We start from the raw sequence: 9,084 nt of genomic DNA on the forward strand, positions 1-9,084 counted from the left end.
CCGTTGAGTTAGCAACAGCAGCTGCAAACGCAGGTTAGGAAGGAACAGACAGAGTATCCCGTCTACCACACAACGACGTTACTACAACGTATTCAATTTACCAGCAGAGACATTCTTCAAAGGACGAAGGACTCGGTTGGGCAACACGGCCTTCCATCTACCACCAACCTACTGAAGCGCAGCTCAGAGTAAATATTTATTGCATTTCCCTTTTCCAAATGGGCAGTAATTTAGAATGCATCAGATACTGTATTTACGATAGCACAGCTTCTCCCTGTGTTCCTCAGTCTTCCCGCTCTTTCACTCAAACGCAGCCCCTTTTCTTTTGTGTAACAAGCTGTCATATCTGTTCCGCCCGCTAGGGACATTTTCCTTTATGACGTAATTTGTAATCAAGTTATGATTGAATTATGTGTATGTGTAATTCTGTGTGATTAGTTAGGTATTTAGCAAATAAATAATTAAACCCAATTTTGTATTGCTGATTCAAATTGTTAGCCAGGGTTCGTGCAGATAACCAAGAATTTACAACTTTCAGATGAGACTGGATTAAGATGATGATTTATATTGACTGCTATTGATGTAAAATATTACTAGGTCTTTAAGAGTTTATTCGGAAGATAACAGCTCTATAAATATTATTTTGTGGTGCCCGACTCTCTAGTTAATTACATTTACATGATTAGCTCAATCAGGTAATATTAATTATGGAGAAATTATTTTATAGAATAGCATGTCATATCACTTAATCCGGCATAGCCAAAGAAACGACAACCTCTTCAACCTCAGGAGGCTGAAGAAATTTGGCTTGTCACCAAAAACACTCACAAACTTTTACAGATGCACAATCGAGAGCATCCTGTCGGGCTGTATCGCCGCCTGGTACGGCAACTGCTCTGCCCACAACCTCAAGAGGGTAGTGAGGTCTGCACAACGCATCACCGGTGGCAAACTACCTGCCCTCCAGGACACCTACACCACCCGATGTCACAGGAAGGCCAAAAAGATCATCAAGGACAACAACCACCCGAGCCACTGCCTGTTCACCCCGCTATCATCCAGAAGGCGAGGCCAGTACAGGTGCATCGAAGCTGGTTCCCAGAGACTGAAAAACAGCTTCTATCTCATGGCCATCAGACTGTTAAACAGCCAACATTGAGTGGCTGCTGCCAACATACTGACTCAAATCTCTAGGCACTTTAATAATTAAAAATTGGATGTAATAAATGTAGCACTATTCACTTTAAACAATGCCACTTTATATAATACTCATCTCATATTTTTTTTACCTTTATTTAACTAGGCACAACAATAACAACGTCTCTCTCTTTTTAAACTTTATTTTACTAGGCAAGTCAGTTAAGAACACATTCTTATTTTCATTGACGGCCTAGGAACAGTGCCCCTGAACAGGCAGTTCCAGAACGACAAATCCCACGTCAGCTCAGGGATTTGAACTTGCAACCTTCCGGTTACTAGTCCAACACTCTAACCACTAGGCTACCCTGCCGCCCCGTATGTATATACTGTACTGTGTCCCATCTACTACATCTTGCCTATGCCGTTCGGCCATCGCTCATCCATATATTTATATGTACATATTCTTATTCATTCCTTTACACTTGTGTGTAAACGGTAGTTGTTGGGACATTGTTAGATTACTTGTTAGATATTACTGCATGGTCAGAACTAGAAGCACAAGCATTTCGCTACACTCACATTAACATCTGCTAACCATGTGTATGTGACCAATAAAATTGTATTTTATTTTATTTGAGACAGTAGGTGACATTGACCTGTAAGTCAAATTCACAATCTGAGGCCTGTGTGGTATTTATAGTTGCTGAGGTGCTCCATTTGGCCCTGTGTTTGTTTTGGTCTTCTTTACCCTCCACCTTATAACATGTCCTTCGATACAACTCTCACCCCGGGTCAGACATACTGGTGATTGTGTGATATAATGAGTATTTAGTATTTTTGTATTAGGATCACCTGCTAAAGCAGCAGCTACTCTTCCTGGGGTCCACACAAAACATGAAACATGACATAATACAGGACTTTAATAGACAAGAACAGCTCAAGGATAGAAGTACCACTGCTACAACTTCTTCTCTAAGCCGGCCCTGGTATCTGATCTCACAGCACCAGTGTTCTGTAAACACCAGGAAGTTAAAGGAAACGATAACAGCAACCATTGCTGTCCATGTGCCATGTGTCCATGTGCCTTCAGCAGTCTGATGCCAATATTATCAACAAATAGGAACGTTGAGTCTAACATTTTAGTTGAAGATACTCAACAGCACCGACAGACACTGGCAGGATCATGTGCTTACCATCTGTGTCCTTGGTCCTTCTGTCTGACGTCAACACTATACATGATCATGTGATGCCTTGCTGCTGTTGAATGTAAACACAAAATACCGTTAGAAACCCAGCATGGAAATGCAATAATCGTGTGGAGTCCCCCCCTGCTTTGGTTTGAACATTGACCCCACACCCTCTAAATGTGGCTTTATAATAATTGACTGTTTGATCCAAGATACCTGAGATTGGCCTTAGGTGCACATTTGACACACTGGGACATTGTCCAGGAAAACAGCTCTAGGTGACCCACATCTAGCGCCACACACGGTAGACTTTCTTCAAGTTCCAAGAAAGAAGTCAGCCTCAGTAGAACGTGACACTGATGCAGCGGATGTGACCGATCAGGATGTGACCGATCAGGATGTGACCGATCAGGATGTGACCGATCAGGATGTGACCGATCAGGATGTGACCGATCAGGATGTGACCGATCAGGATGTGACCGAGAGAGGGACAGAGGGCGCCTTAATAATTACAAGCTAGTAAGAGCTAGATAGAGAGAGAGACATACTCAGACCCACAAAGAATTCAAAAACAAATCCAATTTTGATAAACTCCCATATCTACTGGGTGAAATACCACAGTGTGCCATCACAGCAGCAAGATTTGTGACCTGTTGGCACAAGAAAAGGGCAACCAATGAAGAACAAATACCATTGTAAATACAATATTTATTTTCCCTTTTGTACTTTAACTATTTGCACATCTTTACAACACTGTACTGTATATAGCCATAATATGACATTTGAAATGTCTCTATTCCTTTGGAACCTTTGTGAGTGTAATATTTACTGTTAATTTTATATTGTTTATTTCTCTTTTGTTTATTATCTACTTCACTTGCTTTGGCAATGTAAGTATGTGTTTCCCGTGCCAATAAAGCCCTTTGAACTGAATTGACTAAGAAACATACAGAATGAGACAGATCAAGAAAAGGACAGAGAGAAAGAGATTGTGAGGGACCTTGAGAGAAAGAGAGATGAGTTATTCTGGTGTTTATTAGGCCAGTAGTGCCGCCGTCTGTCAATATGTTGTGCGTCAGTCAGTCTTAAAGTAGGCCTGAGTGTTATGGTGAGTGAATGAGGACCCAAAAGCGAACTAACTTAAACAGAGCTTCTTTAATAACCAAACATAGGTAGGCTCAGATAGACCGGCAGATTCCGACAGGACAGGACAAGGTTACAGCAAACATGACGATAGTCTGGCTCAGGCATGAAACACAACAAACAAGAATCCGACAAGGACAGGAACAGAAACAGAGAGAGATATAGGGACCTAATCAGAGGGAAAAAGGGAACAGGTGGGAAACGGGGTGAATGGGTAGTTAGAGGAGACAAGGACCAGCTGGGGGAAAGCGGGGGAGAAAAGGTAACCTAACAACGACCAGCAGAGGGAGACAGGGTGAAGGGAAAGGACAGAGACAAGACACAACATGACAGTACATGACAGTACCCCCCCACTCACCGAGCGCCTCCTGGCGCACTCGAGGAGGAAACCTGGCGGCAACGGAGGAAATCCTCGATCAGCGCACGGTCCAGCACGTCCCGAGAGGGAACCCAACTCCTCTCCTCAGGACCGTACCCCTCCCAATCTACGAGGTACTGGTGACCACGGCCCCGAGGACGCATGTCCAAAATTCTACGGACCCTGTAGATGGGTGCGCCCTCGACAAGGATGGGGGGGGGGGGGAAGACGAGCGGGGGCGCGAAGGACGGGCTTGATGCAGGAGACATGGAAGACCGGGTGGACGCGACGAAGGTATCGCGGAAGAAGAAGTCGAACTGCGACAGGATTAATGACCCGAGAAATACGGAACGGACCAATGAACCGCGGGGTCAACTTGCGAGAAGCCGTCTTAAGGGGAAGGTTCTGAGTGGAGAGCCAAACTCTCTGACCGCGACAATATCTAGGACTCTTAGTTCTACGCTTATTAGCAGCCCTCACAGTCTGCGTCCTATAACGGCAAAGTGCAGACCTGACCCTCTTCCAGGTGCGCTCGCAACGTTGGACAAAAGCCTGAGCGGAGGGGACGCTGGACTCGGCGAACTGAGATGAGAACAGCGGAGGCTGGTACCCGAGGCTACTCTGAAAAGGAGATAGCCCGGTCGCAGACGAAGGAAGCGAGTTGTGGGCGTATTCTGCCCAGGGGAGCTGTTCTGACCAAGACGCAGGGTTACGAAAAGAAAGACTGCGTAAGATGCGACCAATAGTCTGATTGGCCCGTTCTGCTTGACCGTTAGACTGGGGGTGAAAGCCGGAAGAGAGACTGACGGAAGCCCCAATCAAACGGCAAAACTCCCTCCAAAATTGAGACGTGAATTGCGGACCTCTGTCCGAAACGACGTCTGACGGAAGGCCATGAATTCTGAAAACATTCTCGATGATGATTTGTGCCGTCTCTTTAGCAGAAGGAAGCTTAGCAAGGGGAATGAAATGAGCCGCCTTAGAGAACCTATCGACAACCGTAAGAATAACAGTCTTCCCCGCTGACGAAGGCAGTCCGGTGACAAAATCTAAGGCGATGTGAGACCACGGTCGAGAGGGAATAGGAAGCGGCCTGAGACGGCCGGCAGGAGGAGAGTTACCGGACTTAGTCTGCGCGCAGACCGAACAAGCAGCCACGAAACGACGCGTGTCATGCTCCCGGGTGGGCCACCAAAAACGCTGGCGAATGGAAGCAAGCGTACCCCGAACGCCAGGGTGGCCGGCTAACTTGGCAGAGTGAGCCCACTGAAGAACGGCCAGACGAGTAGGAACGGGAACGAAAAGAAGGTTCCTAGGACAAGCGCGCGGCGACAGAGTGTGAGTGAGCGCTTGTTTTACCTGCCTCTCAATTCCCCAGACAGTCAACCCGACAACACGCCCCTCAGGGAGAATCCCCTCGGGGTCAGTGGAGGCTACTGAAGAACTGAAGAGACGAGACAAAGCATCAGGCTTGGTGTTCTTAGAGCCCGGACGATAAGAAATCACGAACTCGAAACGAGCGAAAAACAGCGCCCAACGCGCCTGACGCGCATTAAGTCGTTTGGCAGAACGGATGTACTCAAGGTTCCTATGGTCAGTCCAAACGACAAAAGGAACGGTCGCCCCCTCCAACCACTGTCGCCATTCGCCTAGGGCTAACCGGATGGCGAGCAGTTCGCGGTTACCCACATCATAGTTACGTTCCGACGGCGACAGGCGATGAGAGCGCATGGGTGGACCTTGTCGTCAGAGAGGGAGCGCTGAGAAAGGATGGCTCCCACGCCCACCTCTGACGCGTCAACCTCGACAACGAACTGTCTAGAGACGTCAGGTGTAACAAGGATAGGAGCGGATGTAAAACGATTCTTGAGGAGATCAAAAGCTCCCTGGGCGGAAACGGACCACTTAAAGCACGTCTTGACAGAAGTAAGGGCTGTGAGAGGAGCTGCCACCTGACCGAAATTACGGATGAAACGACGATAGAAGTTCGCGAAGCCAAGAAAGCGCTGCAGCTCGACGCGTGACTTAGGGACGGGCCAATCAATGACAGCTTGGACCTTAGCGGGATCCATCTTAATGCCTTCAGCGGAAATAACAGAACCGAGAAATGTGACGGAAGAGGCATGAAAAGTGCACTTCTCAGCCTTCACAAAAAGACAATTCTCTAAAAGGCGCTGGAGGACACGTCGAACGTGCTGAACATGAATCTGGAGTGACGGTGAAAAAAATCAGGATATCGTCAAGGTAAACGAAAACAAAGATGTTCAGCATGTCTCTCAGGACATCATTGACTAATGCCTGAAAGACAGCTGGAGCGTTAGCGAGGCCGAAAGGAAGAACCCGGTATTCAAAGTGCCCTAACGGAGTGTTAAACGCCGTCTTCCACTCGTCCCCCTCCCTGATGTGCACGAGATGGTAAGCGTTACGAAGGTCCAACTTAGTGAAAAACCTGGCTCCCTGCAGGATCTCGAAGGCTGAAGACATAAGAGGAAGCGGATAACGATTCTTCACTGTTATGTCATTCAGCCCTCGATAATCTATGCAGGGGCGCAGAGACCCGTCCTTCTTCTTGACAAAAAAAAACCCCGCTCCGGCGGGAGAGGAGGAGGGGACTATGGTACCGGCGTCAAGAGCTACAGACAAATAATCTTCGAGAGCCGATCGTGATATTCCTCCGGCACCCCTGTCAAATCACCAGGCTCCTCCTGTGAAGAAGAGACAGAGGAAACAGGAGGGATAGCAGACATTAAACATTTCACATGACAAGAGACGTTCCAGGAGAGGATAGAATTACTAGACCAATTAATGGAAGGATTATGACAAACTAGCCAGGGATGGCCCAAAACAACAGGTGTAAAAGGTGAACGAAAAATTAAAAAAGAAATGGTTTCACTATGATTACCAGAAACAGTGAGGGTTAAAGGTAGCGTCTCACGCTGAATCCTGGGGAGAGGACTACCATCCAGGGCGAACAAGGCCGTGGGCTCCTTTAACTGTCTGAGAGGAATGTCATGTTCCCGAGCCCAGGTCTCGTCCATAAAACAGCCCTCCGCCCCAGAGTCTATTAAGGCACTGCAGGAAGCTGACGAACCGGTCCAGCGTAGATGGACCGACAAGGTAGTGCAGGATCTTGAAGGAGAGACAGGAGTAGTAGCGCTCACCAGTAGCCCTCCGCTTACTGACGAGCTCTGGCCTTTTACTGGACATGAAGTGACAAAATGACCAGCGGAACCGCAATAGAGACAGAGGCGGTTGGTGATTCTCCGTTCCCTCTCCTTAGTCGAGATGCGGATACCTCCCAGCTGCATGGGCTCAGCACCCGAGCCGGCAGAGGAAGATGGTAGTGATGCGGAGAGGGGGGCGACGGAGAGCGCGAGCTCCTTTCCACGAGCTCGGTGACGAAGATCAACCCGTCGCTCAATGCGAATAGCGAGTTCAATCAAGGAATCCACGCTGGAAGGAACCTCCCGGGAGAGAATCTCATCCTTTACCTCTGCGCGGAGACCCTCCAGAAGACGAGCGAGCAAGGCCGGCTCGTTCCAGCCACTGGAGACAGCAAGAGTGCGAAACTCAATAGAGTAGTCTGTTATGGATCGATTGCCTTGACATAGGGAAGACAGGGCCCTGGAAGCCTCCTCCCCAAAAACAGATCGATCAAAAACCCGTATCATCTCCTCCTTAAAGTCCTGATACTGGTTAGTACACTCAGCCCTTGCCTCCCAGATTGCCGTGCCCCACTCACGAGCCCGTCCAATAAGGAGAGATATGACGTAGGCGACACGAGCAGTGCTCCTGGAGTAAGTGTTGGGCTGGAGAGAAAACACAATATCACACTGGGTGAGGAACGAGCGGCATTCAGTGGGCTCCCCAGAGTAACACGGCGGGTTATTGATTCTGGGCTCCGGAGATTCGAAAGCCCTGGAAGTGGCCGGTGGATCGAGGCGGAGATGGTGAACCTGTTCTGTGAGGTTGGAGACTTGGGTGGCCAGGGTCTCAACGGCATGTCGAGCAGCAGACAATTCCTGCTCGTGTCTGCCTAGCATCGCTCCCTGGATCTCGACGGCTGAGTGGAGAGGATCCGAAGTCGCTGGGTCCATTCTTGGTCGGATTCTTCTGTTATGGTGAGTGAATGAGGACCAAAAGCGAACTAACTTAAACAGAGCTTCTTTAATAACCAAACATAGGTAGGCTCAGATAGACCGGCAGATTCCGACAGGACAGGACAAGGTTACAGCAAACATGACGATAGTCTGGCTCAGGCATGAAACACAACAAACAAGAATCCGACAAGGACAGGAACAGAAACAGAGAGAGATATAGGGACCTAATCAGAGGGAAAAAGGGAACAGGTGGGAAACGGGGTGAATGGGTAGTTAGAGGAGACAAGGACCAGCTGGGGGAAAGCGGGGGAGAAAAGGTAACCTAACAACGACCAGCAGAGGGAGACAGGGTGAAGGGAAAGGACAGAGACAAGACACAACATGACAGTACATGACACTGAGGAAGTGAACATACAAGGGCACCGGCTCACGAGACCAGACAATCAACCACCTTTACTAGCAGGCCAAAACCTCCATAGAGCTAGACCTAATGACACAGAACCACAAACCCAGTTTCACATCTTTTCCCACTGTAGTTACCAAATGGACCAATTCATCAGCAGCTTCTGTTCTGCTTGTTGCACTGCACTGATTAGCGTCACACAACTGCCATCTGTTGGTCAGTGGTAGCTACTACAACCCAATTAAACTGACCCAAAGCTATATGTTTAACCCCAACCCTAGCCTCAACCACAACCCTAACACTCCTAACACTAACCCTAATCCTAACCCATTTTGGCATAACCATAACCCTAATCTTGGCATAATGATTCACTTTTTTTTAACCATGGATTTCACTCAAGAAATTACCTCCCGAGGGCAGCACAGGGAAATGGGATCCCTCCCATAGCCTTGTAACCCTAACTCTAACCATAATCTTGGCATAACCCTAACACTAACCTTTTCTTTAGACCGATCTTCAACCCTGGCTCAACCCCTTGACATACCAAACAGATGAATCACCTGAAAAGTTTTGAATGTTTTAAAAAATATATTTTTTCATTTTATAACGTTTTATCCAAATATTTTTTACTCCTATTGATTTATCACTCTCACCCAAAAAAACATGTTTAAAGTAATAGGCTATAGGCAACATATTTCATATTATGTGAATAATAAACCAAAGGGCTACTGCCCACTTAAGAGAATGAATGGA

This window comes from Oncorhynchus mykiss, chromosome 3 (genome assembly GCF_057628025.1).
Source record: "Oncorhynchus mykiss isolate SJ-2025 chromosome 3, ASM5762802v1, whole genome shotgun sequence".
Taxonomy (NCBI): Eukaryota; Metazoa; Chordata; class Actinopteri; order Salmoniformes; family Salmonidae; genus Oncorhynchus; species Oncorhynchus mykiss.